The sequence below is a fragment of the Salmo salar genome, chromosome ssa17 (assembly GCF_905237065.1).
Source record: "Salmo salar chromosome ssa17, Ssal_v3.1, whole genome shotgun sequence".
Taxonomy (NCBI): domain Eukaryota; kingdom Metazoa; phylum Chordata; class Actinopteri; order Salmoniformes; family Salmonidae; genus Salmo; species Salmo salar.
The window spans coordinates 19,962,395-19,985,000 of NC_059458.1; the positions used below are offsets into that span (position 1 = coordinate 19,962,395).

The 22,606-nt window shown below is 44.7% G+C and overlaps 2 protein-coding genes across 6 annotated transcripts in view; both read right to left on the reverse strand.

Moving 5' to 3' along the window:
• The window catches only part of LOC106591582 (fibronectin type III domain-containing protein 3B), a 224,477-nt gene extending 208,151 nt beyond the window's left edge, over positions 1-16,326 (reverse strand). Inside the window, exon 1 of one of the 2 annotated variants that reach the window (XM_045698964.1) lies at positions 16,203-16,326. The gene's annotated coding sequence lies outside the window, so the exon portion shown is untranslated. Of the gene's footprint in view, positions 1-15,820; positions 16,139-16,202 lie in introns of those variants that run through there. The other variant, XM_045698965.1, reaches the window with a different exon arrangement.
• A 4,328-nt stretch (positions 16,327-20,654) lies between these two features.
• The window catches only part of LOC106575383 (serine/threonine-protein phosphatase 2A regulatory subunit B'' subunit alpha), a 96,208-nt gene continuing 94,256 nt past the window's right edge, over positions 20,655-22,606 (reverse strand). For all 4 annotated transcript variants that reach the window (XM_045698969.1, XM_045698966.1, XM_045698967.1 and 1 more), the window contains one exon: positions 20,655-22,606. This exon is cut by the window's right edge and continues 300 nt beyond it. The gene's annotated coding sequence lies outside the window, so the exon portion shown is untranslated.

Here is a 22,606-nt window from a genome sequence, read left to right on the forward strand (position 1 = left end):
TACTCCACTCTAGGTAGACAGTAGACCATACCGTTACTCCACACTAGGTAGACAGTAGACTGTACCGTTACTCCACTCTAGCTGGACAGTAGACCATACCGTTACTCCACACTAGGTAGACAGTAGACTGTAATGTTACTCCACACTAGGTAGACAGTAGACTGTACCGTTACTCCACACTAGATAGACAGTAGACTGTACCGTTACTCCACACTAGGTAGACAGTAGACTGTACTGTTACTCCACACTAGGTAGACAGTAGACTGTACTGTTACTCCACACTAGGTAGACAGTAGACTGTACCGTTACTCCACTCTAGGTAGACAGTAGACTGTACCGTTACTCCACACTAGGTAGACAGTAGACCATACCGTTACTCCACACTAGGTAGACATTAGACTGTAATGTTACTCCACACTAGGTAGACAGTAGACTGTACCGTTACTCCACACTAGGTAGACAGTACACTGTACCGTTACTCCACACTAGGTAGACAGTAGACTGTACCGTTACTCCACACTAGGTAGACAGTAGACCGTACCGTTACTCCACACTAGGTAGACAGTAGACTGTACCGTTACTCCACACTAGGTAGACAGTAGACCGTACCGTTACTCCACACTAGGTAGACAGTAGACTGTACCGTTGCTCCACACTAGGTAGACAGTAGACCGTACCGTTACTCCACACTAGGTAGACAGTAGACTGTACCGTTACTCCACACTAGGTAGACAGTAGACTGTACCGTTACTCCACACTAGGGAGACAGTAGACTGTACCGTTACTCCACACTAGGTAGACAGTAGACTGTACCGTTAATACACTAGGTAGACAGTAGACTGTAATGTTACTCCACACTAGGTAGACAGTAGACTGTACCGTTACTCCACACTAGGTAGACAGTAGACTGTACCGTTACTCCACACTAGGTAGACAATAGAATGTAATGTTACTCCACACTAGGTAGACAGTAGACTGTACCGTTACTCCACACTAGGTAGACAGTAGACTGTACCGTTACTCCACACTAGGTAGACAGTAGACTGTACCGTTACTCCACACTAGGTAGACAGTAGACTGTACCGTTACTCCACACTAGGTAGACAGTAGACTGTACCGTTACTCCACACTAGGTAGACAGTAGACTGTAATGTTACTCCACACTAGGTAGACAGTAGACTGAACTGTTACTCCACACTAGGTAGACAGTAGACTGTACCGTTACTCCACACTAGGTAGACAGTAGACTGCACTGTTACTCCACTCTAGGTAGACAGTAGACTGTACCGTTACTCCACTCTAGGTAGACAGTAGACCATACCGTTACTCCACACTAGGTAGACAGTAGACTGTAATGTTACTCCACACTAGGTAGACAGTAGACTGTACCGTTACTCCACTCTAGGTAGACAGTAGACCATACCGTTACTCCACACTAGGTAGACAGTAGACTGTACCGTTACTCCACTCTAGGTAGACAGTAGACCATACCGTTACTCCACACTAGGTAGACAGTAGACTGTAATGTTACTCCACACTAGGTAGACAGTAGACTGTACCGTTACTCCACACTAGATAGACAGTAGACTGTACCGTTACTCCACACTAGGTAGACAGTAGACTGTACTGTTACTCCACACTAGGTAGACAGTAGACTGTACTGTTACTCCACACTAGGTAGACAGTAGACTGTACCGTTACTCCACTCTAGGTAGACAGTAGACTGTACCGTTACTCCACACTAGGTAGACAGTAGACCATACCGTTACTCCACACTAGGTAGACAGTAGACTGTAATGTTACTCCACACTAGGTAGACAGTAGACTGTACCGTTACTCCACACTAGGTAGACAGTAGACTGTACCGTTACTCCACACTAGGTAGACAGTAGACTGTACCGTTACTCCACACTAGGTATACAGTAGACCGTACCGTTACTCCACACTAGGTAGACAGTAGACTGTACCGTTACTCCACACTAGGTAGACAGTAGACTGTACCGTTACTCCACACTAGGTAGACAGTAGACCGTACCGTTACTCCACACTAGGTAGACAGTAGACTGTACCGTTACTCCACACTAGGTAGACAGTAGACTGTACCGTTACTCCACACTAGGTAGACAGTAGACTGTACCGTTACTCCACACTAGGTAGACAGTAGACTGTACCGTTACTCCACACTAGGTAGACAGTAGACTGTACCGTTACTCCACACTAGGTAGACAGTAGACTGTAATGTTACTCCACACTAGGTAGACAGTAGACTGAACTGTTACTCCACACTAGGTAGACAGTAGACTGTACCGTTACTCCACACTAGGTAGACAGTAGACTGCACTGTTACTCCACTCTAGGTAGACAGTAGACTGTACCGTTACTCCACTCTAGGTAGACAGTAGACCATACCGTTACTCCACACTAGGTAGACAGTAGACTGTAATGTTACTCCACACTAGGTAGACAGTAGACTGTACCGTTACTCCACTCTAGGTAGACAGTAGACCATACCGTTACTCCACACTAGGTAGACAGTAGACTGTACCGTTACTCCACTCTAGCTGGACAGTAGACCATACCGTTACTCCACACTAGGTAGACAGTAGACTGTAATGTTACTCCACACTAGGTAGACAGTAGACTGTACCGTTACTCCACACTAGATAGACAGTAGACTGTACCGTTACTCCACACTAGGTAGACAGTAGACTGTACTGTTACTCCACACTAGGTAGACAGTAGACTGTACTGTTACTCCACACTAGGTAGACAGTAGACTGTACCGTTACTCCACTCTAGGTAGACAGTAGACTGTACCGTTACTCCACACTAGGTAGACAGTAGACCATACCGTTACTCCACACTAGGTAGACATTAGACTGTAATGTTACTCCACACTAGGTAGACAGTAGACTGTACCGTTACTCCACACTAGGTAGACAGTACACTGTACCGTTACTCCACACTAGGTAGACAGTAGACTGTACCGTTACTCCACACTAGGTATACAGTAGACCGTACCGTTACTCCACACTAGGTAGACAGTAGACTTTACCGTTACTCCACACTAGGTAGACAGTAGACCGTACCGTTACTCCACACTAGGTAGACAGTAGACCATACCGTTACTCCACACTAGGTAGACAGTAGACTGTACCGTTACTCCACACTAGGTAGACAGTAGACTGTACCGTTACTCCACACTAGGTAGACAGTAGACTGTACCGTTACTCCACACTAGGTAGACAGTAGACTGTACCGTTACTCCACACTAGGTAGAGAGTAGACTGTACCGTTACTCCACACTAGGTAGACAGTAGACTGTACCGTTACTCCACACTAGGTAGACAGTAGACTGCACTGTTACTCCACACTAGGTAGACAGTAGACTGTACCGTTACTCCTCTCTAGGAAGACAGTAGACCATACCGTTACTCCACACTAGGTAGACAGTAGACTGTAATGTTACTCCACACTAGGTAGACAGTAGACTGTACCGTTACTCCACTCTAGGTATACAGTAGACCGTACCGTTACTCCACACTAGGTAGACAGTAGACTGTACCGTTACTCCACACTAGGTAGACAGTAGACTGTACCGTTACTCCACACTAGGTAGACAGTAGACCGTACCGTTACTCCACACTAGGTAGACAGTAGACTGTACCGTTACTCCACACTAGGTAGACAGTAGACTGTACCGTTACTCCACACTAGGTAGACAGTAGACCGTACCGTTACTCCACACTAGGTAGACAGTAGACTGTACCGTTACTCCACACTAGGTAGACAGTAGACTGTACCGTTACTCCACACTAGGTAGACAGTAGACTGTACTGTTACTCCACACTAGGTAGACAGTAGACTGTACCGTTACTCCACACTAGGTAGACAGTAGACTGTACCGTTACTCCACACTAGGTAGACAGTAGACCATACCGTTACTCCACACTAGGTAGACAGTAGACTGTACCGTTACTCCACACTAGGTAGACAGTAGACTGTACCGTTACTCCACACTAGGTAGACAGTAGACTGTACCGTTACTCCACACTAGGTAGAGAGTAGACTGTACCGTTACTCCACACTAGGTAGACAGTAGACTGTACCGTTACTCCACTCTAGGTAGACAGTAGACCATACCGTTACTCCACACTAGGTAGACAGTAGACTGTAATGTTACTCCACACTAGGTAGACAGTAGACTGTACCGTTACTCCACTCTAGGTAGACAGTAGACCATACCGTTACTCCACACTAGGTAGACAGTAGACTGTACCGTTACTCCACTCTAGCTGGACAGTAGACCATACCGTTACTCCACACTAGGTAGACAGTAGACTGTAATGTTACTCCACACTAGGTAGACAGTACACTGTACCGTTACTCCACACTAGATAGACAGTAGACTGTACCGTTACTCCACACTAGGTAGACAGTAGACTGTACTGTTACTCCACACTAGGTAGACAGTAGACTGTACTGTTACTCCACACTAGGTAGACAGTAGACTGTACCGTTACTCCACTCTAGGTAGACTGTAGACTGTACCGTTACTCCACACTAGGTAGACAGTAGACCATACCGTTACTCCACACTAGGTAGACATTAGACTGTAATGTTACTCCACACTAGGTAGACAGTAGACTGTACCGTTACTCCACACTAGGTAGACAGTAGACTGTACCGTTACTCCACACTAGGTAGACAGTAGACTGTACCGTTACTCCACACTAGGTATACAGTAGACCGTACCGTTACTCCACACTAGGTAGACAGTAGACTGTACCGTTACTCCACACTAGGTAGACAGTAGACTGTACCGTTACTCCACACTAGGTAGACAGTAGACCGTACCGTTACTCCACACTAGGTAGACAGTAGACTGTACCGTTACTCCACACTAGGTAGACAGTAGACTGTACCGTTACTCCACACTAGGTAGACAGTAGACTGTACCGTTACTCCACACTAGGTAGACAGTAGACTGTACCGTTACTCCACACTAGGTAGACAGTAGACTGTACCGTTACTCCACACTAGGTAGACAGTAGACTGTACTGTTACTCCACACTAGGTAGACAGTAGACTGTACCGTTACTCCACTCTAGGTAGACAGTAGACTGTACCGTTACTCCACACTAGGTAGACAGTAGACCATACCGTTACTCCACACTAGGTAGACAGTAGACTGTAATGTTACTCCACACTAGGTAGACAGTAGACTGTACCGTTACTCCACACTAGGTAGACAGTAGACTGTACCGTTACTCCACACTAGGTAGACAGTAGACTGTACCGTTACTCCACACTAGGTATACAGTAGACCGTACCGTTACTCCACACTAGGTAGACAGTAGACTGTACCGTTACTCCACACTAGGTAGACAGTAGACTGTACCGTTACTCCACACTAGGTAGACAGTAGACCATACCGTTACTCCACACTAGGTAGACAGTAGACTGTACCGTTACTCCACACTAGGTAGACAGTAGACTGTACCGTTACTCCACACTAGGTAGACAGTAGACTGTACCGTTACTCCACACTAGGTAGACAGTAGACTGTACCGTTACTCCACACTAGGTAGACAGTAGACTGTACCGTTACTCCACACTAGGTAGACAGTAGACTGTACCGTTACTCCACACTAGGTAGACAGTAGACTGTACCGTTACTCCACTCTAGGTAGACAGTAGACTGTACCGTTACTCCACACTAGGTAGACAGTAGACTGTACCGTTACTCCACACTAGGTAGACAGTAGACTGTACCGTTACTCCACACTAGGGAGACAGTAGACTGTAATGTTACTCCACACTAGGTAGACAGTAGACTGTACCGTTACTCCTCTCTAGGTAGACAGTAGACCATACCGTTACTCCACACTAGGTAGACAGTAGACTGTAATGTTACTCCACACTAGGTAGACAGTAGACTGTACCGTTACTCCACTCTAGGTAGACAGTAGACCATACCGTTACTCCACACTAGGTAGACAGTAGACTGTACCGTTACTCCACTCTAGGTAGACAGTAGACCATACCGTTACTCCACACTAGGTAGACAGTAGACTGTAATGTTACTCCACACTAGGTAGATAGTAGACTGTACCGTTACTCCACACTAGATAGACAGTAGACTGTACCGTTACTCCACACTAGGTAGACAGTAGACTGTACTGTTACTCCACACTAGGTAGACAGTAGACTGTACTGTTACTCCACACTAGGTAGACAGTAGACTGTACCGTTACTACACTCTAGGTAGACAGTAGACTGTACCGTTACTCCACACTAGGTAGACAGTAGACTGTACCGTTACTCCACACTAGGTAGACAGTAGACCGTACCGTTACTCCACACTAGGTAGACAGTAGACTGTACCGTTACTCCACACTAGGTAGACAGTAGACTGTACCGTTACTCCACACTAGGTAGACAGTAGACTGTACCGTTACTCCACACTAGGTAGACAGTAGACTGTACCGTTACTCCACTCTAGGTAGACAGTAGACTGTACCGTTACTCCACACTAGGTAGACAGTAGACTGTACCGTTACTCCACACTAGGTAGACAGTAGACTGTAATGTTACTCCACACTAGGTAGACAGTAGACTGTAATGTTACTCCACACTAGGTAGACAGTAGACTGTACCGTTACTACACTCTAGGTAGACAGTAGACTGTACCGTTACTCCACACTAGGTAGACAGTAGACTGTACCGTTACTCCACACTAGGTAGACAGTAGACCGTACCGTTACTCCACACTAGGTAGACAGTAGACTGTACCGTTACTCCACACTAGGTAGACAGTAGACTGTACCGTTACTCCACACTAGGTAGACAGTAGACTGTACCGTTACTCCACACTAGGTAGACAGTAGACTGTACCGTTACTCCACTCTAGGTAGACAGTAGACTGTACCGTTACTCCACACTAGGTAGACAGTAGACTGTACCGTTACTCCACACTAGGTAGACAGTAGACTGTAATGTTACTCCACACTAGGTAGACAGTAGACTGTAATGTTACTCCACACTAGGTAGACAGTAGACTGTACCGTTACTCCACACTAGGTAGACAGTAGACTGAACTGTTACTCCACACTAGGGAGACAGTAGACTGTAATGTTACTCCACACTAGGTAGACAGTAGACTGTACCGTTACTCCACACTAGGTAGACAGTAGACTGTACCGTTACTCCACACTAGGTAGACCGTAGACTGTACCGTTACTCCACTCTAGGTAGACAGTAGACTGTACCGTTACTCCACACTAGGGAGACAGTAGACTGTAATGTTACTCCACACTAGGTAGACAGTAGACTGTACCGTTACTCCACACTAGGTAGACAGTAGACTGTAATGTTACTCCACACTAGGTAGACAGTAGACTGTACCGTTACTCCACACTAGGTAGACAGTAGACTGTAATGTTACTCCACACTAGGTAGACAGTAGACTGTACCGTTACTCCACACTAGGTAGACAGTAGACTGTACCGTTACTCCACACTAGGTAGACAGTAGACCATACCGTTACTCCACACTAGGTAGACAGTAGACTGTAATGTTACTCCACACTAGGTAGACAGTAGACTGTACCGTTACTCCACACTAGGTAGACAGTAGACTGTACCGTTACTCCACACTAGGTAGACAGTAGACTGTACCGTTACTCCACACTAGGTAGACAGTAGACTGTACCGTTACTCCACACTAGGTAGACAATAGAATGTACTGTTACTCCACACTATCAAAGTAAAAATAGAAATCACTTCAAATTCCTTATATTAAGCAACCCAGACGGCACCATTTTCGTGCACACCTCTCAGATATAATTTACAGACAAAGCATATGTGTTTAGTGAGTCCACCAGATCAGAGGCAGTAGGGATGACCACGTGTTCTCTGTTTAGTGAGTCTGTCAGATCAGAGGCAGTAGGGATGACCACGTGTTCTCTGTTTAGTGAGTCTGTCAGATCAGAGGAAGTAGGGATGACCACGTGTTCTCTGTTTAGTGAGTCCTCCAGATCAGAGGAAGTAGGGATGACCACGTGTTCTCTGTTTCGTGAGTCTGTCAGATCAGAGGCAGTAGGGATGACCACGTGTTCTCTGTTTAGTGAGTCCTCCAGATCAGAGGCAGTAGGGATGACCACGTGTTCTCTGTTTAGTGAGTCCTCCAGATCAGAGGCAGTAGGGATGACCACGTGTTCTCTGTTTAGTGAGTCTGTCAGATCAGAGGCAGTAGGGATGACCACGTGTTCTCTGTTTAGTGAGTCCTCCAGATCAGAGGCAGTAGGGATGACCACGTGTTCTCTGTTTAGTGAGTCCTCCAGATCAGAGGCAGTAGGGATGACCACGTGTTCTCTGTTTAGTGAGTCTGTCAGATCAGAGGCAGTAGGGATGACCATGTGTTCGCTGTTTAGTGAGTCTGTCAGATCAGAGGCAGTAGGGATGACCACGTGTTCTCTTGGTAAGTGTGTGAACTGGACCATTTTCCTGTCCTGCTAAGCATTCAAAATGTAACGAGTACTTTTGGGTGTCAGGGAAAATGTATGGAGTAAAATGTACATTATTATCTTCAGGAATGTAGTGAAGTAAAAGTAAAAGTAGTCCAAAATATAAATAGTTAAGTTTAGATACCCCCAAAAACTACTTAAGTAGTACTTTAAAGTATTTTTACTTAAGTACTTTACACCACTGCATTTTGTTGTCACGACTTCTGCCAAAGTCGGTCCCTCTCCTTGTTCGGCGGTCGACGTCGCCAATCTTCTTGCCATCACTGATCCATTTTTCATTTTGCATTGGTTTTGTCTTGTCTTGTATCACACCTGGTTCCAATCCCATCAATGACATGTTGTGTATTTAACCCTCTGTTTCCCCTCATGTCCTTGTTGGAGATTGTTTGATTGTATCTTAGTGCTAGTATGTGTTTTCTACCCATTTTATTATTTGTTGTATATTTCGTTTTTTTTTTAGTTTGTTTGTGAGTTCTTTATACCAAGTTCTTTCTCCTGCACCTGACCTCCCTGCCACCAACACACACACCTTACATTTGTTCACTAACACTATTGACTTTATACTTCTTACAGTGTTTGGTAATATACAATATTGATCATTTAGACCATATTGTGAAGTGCGCATCCCATACATTCTACTCATGTGGCGCATCCACTCGTTCTAGACACTGTTGACCTAGTTGATCTAACTACAGTAGCCAGTTACAGTTACATTATAGAGTGTAGCCAGGTACAGTTACATTATAGAGTGTAGCCAGTTACAGTTACATTATAGAGTGTAGCCAGGTACAGTTACATTATAGAGTGTAGCCAGGTACAGTTACATTATAGAGTGTAGCCAGTTACAGTTACATTATAGAGTGTAGCCAGTTACAGTTACATTATAGAGTGTAGCCAGGTACAGTTACATTATAGAGTGTAGCCAGGTACAGTTACATTATAGAGTGTAGCCAGGTACAGTTACATTATAGAGTGTAGCCAGGTACAGTTACATTATAGAGTGTAGCCAGTTACAGTTACATTATAGAGTGTAGCCAGGTACAGTTACATTATAGAGTGTAGCCAGGTACAGTTACATTATAGAGCGTAGGCAGGTTACTAGAAAATACAGTTGTTATCATTAGGTAGCTATTCATTTGCATCTTAGAGAGGAATAATAAAATATATCCCAATTTCCAAAACACTTACACTTTCAGAGAGCTTCCCATTTGGGCCGTCAGATGTGGCAAGTCCTTCCGGGTGATCCAGGGCATTCTGAAAAACGTCTCCAGAACCCCAGGATTGATGTTTACACACACACACAGGTCCTGTTCTTCTGCATCGTCGGTCTGATGCTCGACCTCCTCCATGATGTCAATCAGACGGTCCCGGGGAGGAGAAGTAGCTCATAAACTACATCTAAATTCTCAAGCAATGGACCTAGAAACTGTCTGGGGTGGTGACAAATGGTCAGGCAGGCATTATAAAGGTCCCAGAAGTGTTTTTGGGTGAACTTCCCATTTAAGGCTGTATGATAAACTGTATGATTTTAGCCGTCTTCAGCCACGGTTTTGGCGTCCCAGCAAAATGTGGACGTTGTGGGCTAATTCTTTGGACGCAAACGACGGTCGGACGTCTTGGCTCGTTCAGCGTGACAGGGTCTACGTCTGCCGATTAAGCACCACTGCGTGCGGTCCGTCAGAAACGTTGAGCCTTTATCGTGTAGTGTGGGCTGGTGTTACGAGCCGATCCCGGTGACGGACCAATAGGAACACGGCCGGCATTAAGTATGCACACAGTAATATGATTATTGTGAATAGTCAGATGAATATAATAGTTTGATTGAAACGTTAACATGCTTTTCAAGAAGAACGTTTTCCTTAATAATCTTGTTGAGACTACATGTCATCTGAAATCAGGCTACCTGACGGGATTTTGATAAATAGAGCAGCCATGTTCTTTTTGGGAAGTTCGGACATATAAAGTCTATACGTGAAAATGATTTCTAGATGTATACTTGAACTTTTTTTCCGAACATGCGCGGGTCAAATACACCGCTGACGGAGCCTGCCAACGACAATGTGACAACAGAACTGAAGCAAATTGTACAATCTAACCAGGCTGATATCAACATTTTTATTTGGCAACATCTCACAGTGTGACATTTAGTCATCGTAAAAGACTGAATCCTGAATCAGAGAGAGAGAGAGGGAGAGAGGGAGAGAGGGAGAGGGAGAGAGAGAGAGAGAGAGAGAGAGAGAGAGAGAGAGAGAGAGATCACAGTGGAAAAGTATGCACATTCCTCTCAGGATACACATTCCACTGTGTGTTGGAATATATCCTCAGAATGCCTGGTCTCTCTTAGTGTGGGTGTGTGAGCGTGCATGTATGTGAGACAAAGGAAGGGCCGATAGTTAATCCGTTAGAATAATATGGAATTAGTCCCAAAGAGTGGAGAGGACATTGCAGTGAAGTGGGAATGGAATTGGCACGCACACACCTATGTATTGGCTACACACACAAATCCTGAGGCCTGATTGAGGAGGAGGAATTTGACCTTGTGAACCCAGGCTGGGGGAGGTGTGTGTGTGATGATTTGTGGGGGGTCCTGCTTGGGGGCAAGGAGGGGCAAAGAAAAAGAAAAGGGGGAAGAGAGAGGAGAGGTAGAAATGACAGAGGTATGTAAGTAGGGGAGGAGGGAGTGTGGCATGGCCTGGTTGATGTTTCTAGCCTATTTTTATAACGATGTATTGAGTTATTGCAGCAATTTAGCAACTATTTCTATTTCCTTTTGAAGAAGATTTATCCGTATACTGACACACACAAACACACACATACACATCCGTGAAACACACACCTGCATATAACATCCATTAAGAGCAGCTGGAACTTTCCATAGCCATGCTAACACGCCTAGCATGCTAATGCGGGCACGAAAATGTGAGTTATGTCACAGATGTGTGTGTGTGTGTGTGTGTGTGTGTGTGTGTGTGTGTGTGTGTGTGTGTGTGTGTGTGTGTGTGTGTGTGTGTGTGTGTGTGTGTGTGTGTGTGTGTACTAATGTAGGCATGCTCACTCACTAAGACCAACAAGACAAACACACGTTTACCTTCCGCTGTTGACGGCTAGGCTCGGAGAAGATAATGTTGCTTGCCATGAGTGACATATTAATAACATAGCTACGCTAGGGAAAGCTAACACTGTCAGCAATGAAAATCACTACAATAATGCATGAGGATGTTAGCTGCAATGCTAGGAGAAGCTAACACTGCTAGCTAGTCCGAACGTCTACAGTGCCACCCATAGGACACGGTAGAGTTCTCTTCATGGTCTGAGAGACATAGAGCCCTGCATCCCCAAGGTGGGCACATGGGACAAGAGAAAGAGGGAGGAAAGGAGAGGGGGAGAGGGAGGGTTGGAAACGGGGGGTTGAAAGACTTCTTTTATCTCTGTCTAAATCAACTGTCAACAATGCAGGAAATCACCAAGAGGAGAAGAGGAGAGATGGGAGGGGAAATAGGAGAGAGGTGAAAAGAGAGAGGGAGAAATAGAAAGAAAAGGAGAAAGAGAAAGAGGAGGGTAAATATTACAGGTCTGTGCCAAGTAAACATAAGGCGCTGGGATCCTTCAACAACGATCCAGCCTTCAGAGAGAGAGAGAGAGAGTGTGAGTGTGAGTGTGAGTGTGAGTGTGAGTGTGTGTGTGCGTGCGTGCGTGCGTGCGTGCGTGTGTGTGTGGGAAATGAAGGAAGCTAAAGAGAAGGCCTGTGAATCAGATGGAACCTCTCTGTGACTGCTCTGTTGCTCGGTCAAGGGAGGACAAAATAGGGAGGAGAACCACTCAGCACAGTGGCAGGCAGTGGAGGTAAACTTTTCACTAATACACACACAAGGCTGGGACATCATTGGCTATCAGCTTTGTCTGGGGTTCTGAGAATGTCAAGACAATTATCATTCAACACACACACTGAACCTAACACAGTCTCCCTGAACACACACACACACACACACACGCACACACACACACACACACGCACACACTCCTGACACAAAGTCGTCTGGGCGGTATACCGTATTTTACTATACCGGTATTGATGCATGGACCGGTTTGGGTTTTTACTTTACCTTCTATAATGTTATTTGAATGTTGGGTTTGTTAAATGTGATACGCCATGTGTAACGTCCATTTTTATATTTTACTCCGCTACTTGAGTCATCCCTCTCCGCTCTCTCTCCACACCGCTTTCCACACAGACCTAGTCCCACTTCCTGTCACTCAAGGAGCACATTTGTCGTTGCTTGACCACGAGACACTTGCATTCAGTCTGCATGGTCAATGCAGCACATGCAACCATGTTGATGACAACGATGTTGTTTCCACTTTGATCTTAATATAAATCCACAAGCGTTCTATAATTACAATATTAGTTTGTGTTTCTTACATCTGCAAACAGCTAGTTTGTATTTTCTTAGAAAGTTAAGCTACATCGTGTTAGCCACTAATGCTAATCTCTAGTTAGCTGGCTAACAAGCTAATAAAAGTCAGAGCAAATGTAGCTAGCTATACCAGTACTGGTGAAGGCTTAAATTAGCATGTTGTTTGTGCAACAGTATCTTCTAAATCAATGAGGAATAGGGGAAGCATGAATATTTTAGCTATATGAATAAAGATGTAATGTAGCCAAAGATTATAGGGTCCCCTTGGAAACACTGAACATCACTTTGGTTCCTACCCTGTCACAATAACTCGTCCATGGCATTTTCATTCATTGTCATGTCAAACAACATTGTATTCAAAGTGCCCACTATTATTTATATTCTAACTATAGAATTATAATAAACATTCTATTTCTATGATTCCAAAAGTTCACCCAAGTGTTTTAATCTAAATCGCAATTGCAACATTTGGTTAAAAATAAGGCCTAGTATTTTTGTCCATATCGTGGCAGTGTGTGCAGGAAATTATTTTAGGTTGAAGTTGAATTAAACAGTATCAAACAATCTGAATGGAGAAAGACCGACTGAAATAATTGAGAAGGTCCTAGGGTCACGCACTACTCATAAAGCAAATTTAGAACTTTTATTCATCAAAAACATAAAATACCGTCAAATACCATCATACCGTCAAAAATGTGAAAAATACCATGACATTATATTTTGGCCATATCGCCCAGCACTACTTAGGTAAGTAAACCTTTAAAATGCCACTTTAACCAAGAGGTATATTTATTTAACTTAAATAAATGAAAGTCATACTTCCTCAGCTGGTTACCCCCTGGTAGTTATCCTGTGTGTGTGTGTGTGTGTGTGTGTGTGTGTGTGTGTGTGTGTGTGTGTGTGTGTGTGTGTGTGTGTGTGTGTGTGTGTGTGTGTGTGTGTGTGTGTGTGTGTGTGTTTGTGTGTGTGTGTGTGTGTGTGTGTGATTCATGAATAAATACATACATTTGGACACTGTTCAATCTGTTTCAGGAAGTACCCATATGTTGCATCTCTAGGTTCCAGACCTTTCTGAGGACATCTCTCTCCTTTCCATTCCAGATGCTAACCACATGACCTCAGTGGAAAAGAATGCTTCTCCCAGCGTGACCAATGAGAAGTCTCAGCCACAGGAAGCAGGAAGCTTCTGCCAGCTGACCAGACCAGACCGCCCACACGGTCCTATGGTGGCCTGCAAGGCTCTGACAGAGACAGGCCTACACACACACACACACCTGTAGCCAGTTTAGGAACAAAACCCCCTACCCAGCCATGCTAGCGCCAAAACACCTCCAGGACAGTCACCTTCTAGTTATGATGGCAATAGGAAAGTTACAGTTATGTTATTGTTATGTTATTGTAATGATGTTATTCTAGGGTGGATTCCTATAATGTTACTGTTGTTGTTGTTATGTTATTGTTATGTTATTGTAATGATGTTATTCTAGGGTGGATTCCTATAATGTTACTGTTGTTGTTGTTATGTTATTGTAATGATGTTCCTGATAAGCAACCCCTTGTGACATCATGGGAGGAGAGACTGCTGCTGAAAACTGCACAGACACACACACACACACACACACACACACACACACACACACACACACACACACACACACACACACACACACACACCGATAGAACAGTCGACACAACACCTGACAACCATATGCCAATACCTCAACACAAAAATGAAATGATTAAATCATTATAATGATATAGCTGAAAGGCAGGCTACATATTGGGATATTATGGGCCACAAACACAGGAGTTCTTCCAAATATCTAAAACTCTTCAGAACTTAATCTATAACTGTAGAAGTCAGATTCACTGCATATCACAGACACTGATTTTTCCCGAGAGAGTCTGAGACATCCCTTTTCCATGATAAAAGCACACTCACAGCACACAGAAGGCCACATCAGCCTTACAGCGAAGGAATGTCATCTGACGTCATCTATTTGGGATCGGATTTCTCATATATTCTGTGCGATGGTGTGTGCGTGTGTGCGTGTGCGTGTTTGTTACTTATGCTATTTTTCTTCCATTTACCCTCTAGATCCAGCGTTCGCAACTCAACGAAATAGCAGTATTATCAGAACGACATTACAACGTTATACCGGCTTTATAACGGTGACACAACACCCTTGGGATAATGACAAGCATATCCCATAATAGCCTAAAATGAAGTTAGCTTGTAGCCTACTTATAACTAAGTTTCCTTTCAACTAAGGGTATCAACTCATCGGCGAAAAATGAAAAACGTTTTCTAAATAATAAAGTGAAGCATCGATTTCAAAAAGTCTGACAACAATAGGCCTGTCGTTCAGAAACAAAATCACTAAGCGCATGAAATAACTGCATTGGACTTCCACGTCTGCAGAGAGAGAGAGAGAGAGAGAGAGAGAGAGAGAGAGAGAGAGAGAGAACAGACAGGCAGGCAGGCTTACTGGAATGCCAGGCTATGCTGGAGTTGAGAGACCTCTCTCCTCCTCCGACACAGTATCCTCTCCAATCCGCTACAAACTACACACAGTCTAGGAAAAGTGCGTTGTGATCGTCTGCAATAACACTTCACCATCGGTAATACCGTTCATGCAATACAAAGCTACATTGTGTCCCTCCACACTATTTCCTAACCCCTGCCAAATCGTCACATCAGCATCTTGCAATCCAAGTTATTTTCATCTTGAAGTAAAACAGACATACTTCACTTTGATCAATTAAAACGATGTTTTTAAACAGAGACAGCTGGGCCTGCAGATTGTTATGTAAAGAACAGAGGAGAAAGAGGGACAAACCGAGAGAGAAAGAGAGTTTCAGCCTGTTGCGCACTCACTTCTTCAACGTCAGTCTCTGCGAAGACGAAAAAACATTTTTTCCCAAAACAGCAGAAATGGCCCACAACGCAAACAAAATCATCCAAACGATATCACATTCTCATATAACTGCGATATAAAAAGCAAAACTTTAAGGGCCACGTTTTTTTTTTAAACTTTCCACCCAGTTTCGGACAAGAAGTTAAAAAAAAATCCCTAAAAGTTTCGCTTCCCCTCTCCTCTCGCCAGCTCACCGAGACCGTCTTACCGGCGTCACCGCTCCATAACCAAGCACTCACAATCCCCCAAAACTTCTTAACTCCCAGTTTAATACGACGTCCTATTCTAATAAGTCATTTAAACATGTAACAGAACAACATACAAGTGTAGAATAGAACTCACCTCACTGCAATAAAATAATGTTGAAACAGACGTCCGCTGCTGTTATTTGTCTCCAGGGCTGGTCGTTGGATCCCCTGCCTGGACTCTGCCCGCGCTGCGCGCTCTCTGGGACAATCCGAGCTGTCAATCAAACCCTGCGGCGGCACATGGAGGCTACAGCCCGCCCAGCTCTACCGTAATACCTTCTATACCACGCATACCCACTTCTACTGTAGTGTGGTGCTGCGCGTATATCTGAGTAGGGCCTAGATTCAACCCGTGGTGCTGCAGATCCACTGTTTAGCGCGATTGAAATGTAAAGGCAATGTTCAGATACTGCATTCATGGTAAAACGCTGCATATATCGGCTCAATCGGAAATGACTTTTTCATTTCAATCATTGTTGAATCAAGGCCTAGAGCTAGACTTACTAGGCCTGGGATTTAGTGTTGCAGGGAGTAGTGCTCTCGCCTCTGCACCATGTGATCCATGGATCTAGCCCCATTCAGCTCAATCTCTCTCTCTCTCGAAATCAACCTGTCAGATTGGTGGCAGAGGTCAGACAGGCCTTTTAGGAACATACCTGTTGGCATGTGGGGCTCGTCTTAATGCAGGGCAGGAGCAAAAGCCTGCAGCGGTCTCCAGGTCGATGATTTTGTAATCCTGCAGGAGGGTTGGCCAAGGTCAGGAGGACGGTAGAAATAAAGAGGATATGAAACCTTCGTATTACACAGAACGTCTGTTGTACTGCACATGACTCATCTATTGTATGGATGATGAATGTGTTATTGTACACCTGCCCAGGGACTGCATGGGGGCCAAAATGACCTGTTTGTAATCTGGTACAATGCATCAGATTCAGCCTCTGAGATGTATGCTTTCATTGCGCATGGTCTCAAATAAACATAACAATAAAAGTATATTGCTTGTAGCCCGGTGCCATAACTCAACAGAATAACATTATACACCACAGCTTTCAACATGAGCTGCAGAATCAGCCGTGGCAATTTATGTTACAAAACATTCCAAAGCCCTTCATTAGTGAAAATCAAAATGCCTGAGAAATAAATCCTGTTAATTTATCTGTAGTAGCCTATTTAGAGTCTGTAAACCTACATACCTGGTGTTCACCCTCAGGCAGTTTGAGTTCTGACGATCAAAATGCCATTCATACTATTTAGACTATTTGGGGTAAATAAAATGACATGGGCACTTTGACATTGAACAAAGGTCACTGCTTTGCATTGAATAAATATTGTGGCATTCCTCTCCCGCTCGGCCGGTTACAGAGGACTGAATTCAGGTTTATCTTGGGGGGTATTTGCATGTTTGTTTGCCCCTCTCCCTCGCCCCCTCTCTCTCTCGCTCTAATCCTATACCCCCTGTCCCTGTAGCCCTTTGATGAGTGGAAAGCATTGACACATGACATCGTAGAAGACATATTAAGAGCTGTGTGTGCAGAGATACCCCCTCCTATTGATCTGGCGCTGGAATTGTGGGAGTTGAAAGGAGTCATCCTGACGAGAACAGACAAGCCCTCTCTCTCTTTCTTCCTCTCTGTCAGAGCAGCTGGTCAGGACATCACACCCTGACGCCTCAACTATTTCTAGTGTGTACGTGTGTGTACGCGTGTGTCTGTGTGTGTACGCGTGCGTGTGCTTGTGTGTACGCGTGTGTCTGTGTGTGTACGCGTGCGTGTGCTTGTGTGTACGTGTGTGTCTGTGTGTGTACGCGTGCGTGTGCTTGTGTGTACGCGTGTGTCTGTGTGTGTACGCGCGTGCGTGTGCTTGTGTGTACGCGCGTGTGTCTGTGTGTGTACGCGTGCGTGTGCTTGTGTGTACGTGTGGGTCTGTGTGTGTACGCGTGCGTGTGCTTGTGTGTACGTGTGTGTACGTGTGTGTACGCGTGCGTGTGCATGTGTGTGTACGTGTGTATCCGTGTGTGTACGTGTGCTTGTGTGTGTGTACGTGTGTATCCGTGTGTGTACGTGTGTATCCGTGTGTGTACGTGTGCTTGTGTGTGTGTACGTGTGTATCCGTGTGTGTACGTGTGTATCCGTGTGTGTACGTGTGCTTGTGTGTGTGTACGTGTGTATCCGTGTGTGTACGTGTGTATCCGTGTGTGTACGTGTGCTTGTGTGTGTGTGTATGTGTGCAGATGCATGGGTATGTATGTTTGCATGTGAGTGGGACATCTGCTTATGAATGGCACCACTTGTAGTGAATCAGAGGCTAAAATAGTCAACTCTATTGTGAACTGGGTGTTTTGGGATCGATCTGAGAGTTGTCTGTAGTATGTCCACATTCAGAGTGTGTTTCTAGCACTAAATCTGGAGTGGCACACTAATCCATATAGGATTGGCCTAAAGCAGTGCACTAGTACATAGAAGGGCATTACAGACACACATTACATCTGTTTTAGTATGTCTAGATCTGTCCTGGCCACATTGCTCTTCATTCCATGAGTTCCTGCCCAGAGCTCTAACCTCATGTCATCATGCCGCCCCCACATATTAGATAATGGGAAATCGCTGGTGTGTGTGTCTGTGTGTGTGTGAGTGTGTGTGTGTGTGTGTGTGTGTGTGTGTGTGTGTGTGTGTGTGTGTGTGTGTGTGTGTGTGTGTGTGTGTGTGAGTGTGAGTGTGTGTGTGTGTGTGTGTGTGTGTGTGTGTGTGTGTGTGTGTGTGTGTGTGTGTGTGTGTGTGTGTGTGTGTGTGTGTGTGTGTGTGTGTGTGTGTGTGAGTGTGTGTGTGTGTGTGTGTGTGTGAGTGTGTGTGTGTGTGTGTGTGTGTGTGTGTGTGTGTGTGTGTGTGTGAGTGTGTGTGTGTGTGTGTGTGTGTGTGTGTGTGTGTGTGTGTGTGTGTGTGTGTGTGTGTGTGTGTGTGTGTGTGTGAGTGTGTGTGTGTGTGTGTGTGTGTGTGTGTGTGTGTGTCAGGTCCATATTTGAGAAGAGGCATTTGTTTCACAGTTGTTTCCCTGATTTGCCAAGCAGGCTTATCCCATCTCTCTCTCACTCCATCTCCCTCTCTCTCCATCTCCCTCTCTCTCCATCTCTCTCTCTCTCCATCTCCCTCTCTCTCCATCTCCCTCTCACTCCATCTCTCTCCCTCTCTCTCCATCTCTCTCTCTCTCCATCTCCCTCTCTCTCCATCTCCCTCTCACTCCATCTCTCTCCCTCTCTCTCCATCTCCCTCTCTCTCCATCTCCCTCTCACTCCATCTCTCTCCCTCTCTCTCCATCTCCCTCTCTCTCCATCTCCCTCTCTCTCCATCTCCCTAACTTCATTTGGGTAAATGTTAGTGTCACAGTGGAGTTTGTTCCAAAGCATCTATTTGGCTGTGTGTGTGTGTGTGTATGTGTGTGTGTGTGTGTATATGTGTGTGTGTGTGTGTGTCTGTGTGTGTGTGTGTGTGTGTGTGTGTGTGTGTGTGTGTGTGTGTGTGTGTGTGTGTGTGTGTGTGTGTGTGTTCATCAAAGGGAGAACGGAACCCTATTATGACATCATGGTCGATGACATCACTGCGGACTGGGTGTTGGTTGGCGGTCTGGAATGTGTGTGACTAAGGGGGAGGGGCTTTAAAGTCAAGGCTGGGATCACATTGGCTATCGGCTTCGTCTAGGGTTCTGTGAATGTCAAGACAATCATCATTCAACACACACATGCACAGACACACACACACACAGACGCACACGCACACGCACACACACACACACACACACATGCACAGACACGTGGGAGAGGAGCAACATAACATTACAGTGTAGTTACTACTGTGAGCCACAGAGGTGAACCACAGGAGTGTCACAAATTCCACCGAAGGTGGCTCCCCTGCCTGCTCGGGCGGCGCTCGGCGCTCGTCGTCACCGGCCTACTAGCCGCTGATCCCTTTTTCCTTTTCGTTTGGTAGGTCTTATTGTTTGCACCTGTTCCCCATTTGGTTCTCTTGATTTATGGTTATTTAAGCATGTTTAGCCCGCCCAGGTTTGTGCGGGATTATTTGCGTCAGTGTGTTTTGTTATTGGATGTGCTGGCGATCGTATAGTGTTGTTTTATGTGCGTGCTGTGTACCTGTTGTTTTTGGGCGCCTCGCATTTCACGCCGGTTGTGTTGGCGTCGACCGTTTTTGTTGTGTTACGGAATAAACACATTTATCTCCTTACCTCTGCTCTCTGCGCCTGACTCCTACCACCACTCCTAGCATTTACTGACAAGGAGAGACATTCTGACTGAAGAGGCCATCCTACCTCTGCTCTCTGCGCCTGACTCCTACCACCACTCCTAGCATTTACTGACAAGGAGAGACATTCTGACTGAAGAGGTCATCCTACTGATGCTTACTCAAACTATTAACTATGTACTATGACTCAGCATGCTACATACTATTTAGAACACACTGTTTAGTCAAATCTTTATGTAAAAAAACTAAACATGGAAATGTTTGTTTGACGTACTATTGTGTTGTTCTCCGCCATCCAACCTTAAATCATCTTTATTTGAATTCAGTTTTAACAGAAAACAGAGGAAAGAAACAAGGATTGATAGAAAGAAGGAAGCCATGCGAACACAAGAACATCTACTGAAGCCTTATCAACCTGGAAGTAAAACATCAGATAACACAAGAACATCTACTGAAGCCTTATCAACCTGGAAGTAAAACATCAGATAACACAAGAACATCTACTGAAGCCTTATCAACCTGGAAGTAAAACATCAGATAACAGAAGAAAAAAAAATAATCAAAGTAAAAGTTGATTAAAACAGACATACATTTCAAAGTAAAAGTCCTCATTGTGGCAGAAGTGTCTCCGGTCAGAGGCAGCTCCATCATGGCTTCTCATCCTGCCCCGTGCACCTAGTACAGACCAGATGTGTGTGTGTTCCCAGGCAGTGAGCAAAAAAGCAGATTGTTTGCATAGCGCCAGACACAGCAGTGTCTTATAAACTGTGTGTGTGTGTGTGTGTGTGTGTGTGTGTGTGTGTGTGTGTGTGTGTGCGCGCGCGTGTCTCTACAGCAGCACGAGTCTCTCTAAAGGGAGGGGCTACCAGTGTGCCCAATCCAGTCACAGCAAGATTTTCCTTATTACCCAATCAGATTATCAAACTGATCGATAGGTGATTGACAAATTGATTGACAGTCGATTGTCTGGTGGGCGTGTACCTCTATGACCTCCGACCAATCGTCCCTGTGCATTTGGGTCACACGCCACATAACTGAACCCCGTGGAGCCACACAGTGACACAGCAACACAAAGCATCAGTCACACCACCTTTACACAATGGCTAGACTATGTAGAGTTAAATACACATTTACAATGGATATATAGGGACAGATTGTTGCTATTAAAGAAACACGCACACGCTCACGAACACAGCTTTAAAACACCACCAACATTCACCAGTGACAAAATAAAGAATACTTGATGCAGGAATATGATAATGACAGGATGGCTGTTGGTTAGACCCACGGTTTTCATCTTTAACGTCATGCTACTTGAACATCCCCTTTGGTGACACATTAGAACGCCTGTTAGCTTTACTGTTCTGTTCTGCCTATGTCCATTTTGGTTTTTACAGTAATATCTCTACCAGAGAGATAGTTAGTTCATAGTTAGACTGAGCTGTAACAAACTATGTACACTGTGGTTGATTCTGGTCAAATCTAGAACGACACTCTACTCCCTATAAGATATAGTGCACTATGTAAGGAATAGACTTCCATTTCTGACGCAGCCTCTGACATGAGAGAACTCTTTGAAAAGTATATGGACGGAATATACAGCACATGCATTTTATCTCAAACAGAATTAAACATTTGACTAATTCTAAATGAATCAAACACACAATGGCCTGCCTTAGCAAACTATTCAAACAGTAACATTCTGAAATAGAACACTGAAAATGAGGTTTATAAATGTGGAACAAACGTCACTAGTCTGTAAGAGCAGCCAGCAGTATAACTAGTGACCACAAGATGGCAGTGTTTTGCACAGAGCTGTGTGTATGTACTGTGTGTGTGTGTGTGTGTGTGTGTGTGTGTGTGTGTGTGTGTGTGTGTGTGTGTGTGTGTGTGTGTGTGTGTTATTGACACATTTGAAAACAACTTGATTGATTAGTTGATTGTCTAGTAGTTGATTGTCAGTGAGAAATCTCTATATGGCAGTTATTATACACATAATACAGGAAGTATATCCATATCAGGATTTGTGCTTTCTTACTTCTACATATTAAACATGTTAAGACACATTATTGCACCAAACACAGTCTTTGGGATGACACAAACACACACAAGCACACATACATACACACACACACACACACACACACACACATGCATACACAACACACACACAATCTCAAATGAAGATAAAAGATTGGAAAACACGTTTTTTCCTACAGAGGGCTGAGAGGACAGCTGCCAGAGTGCT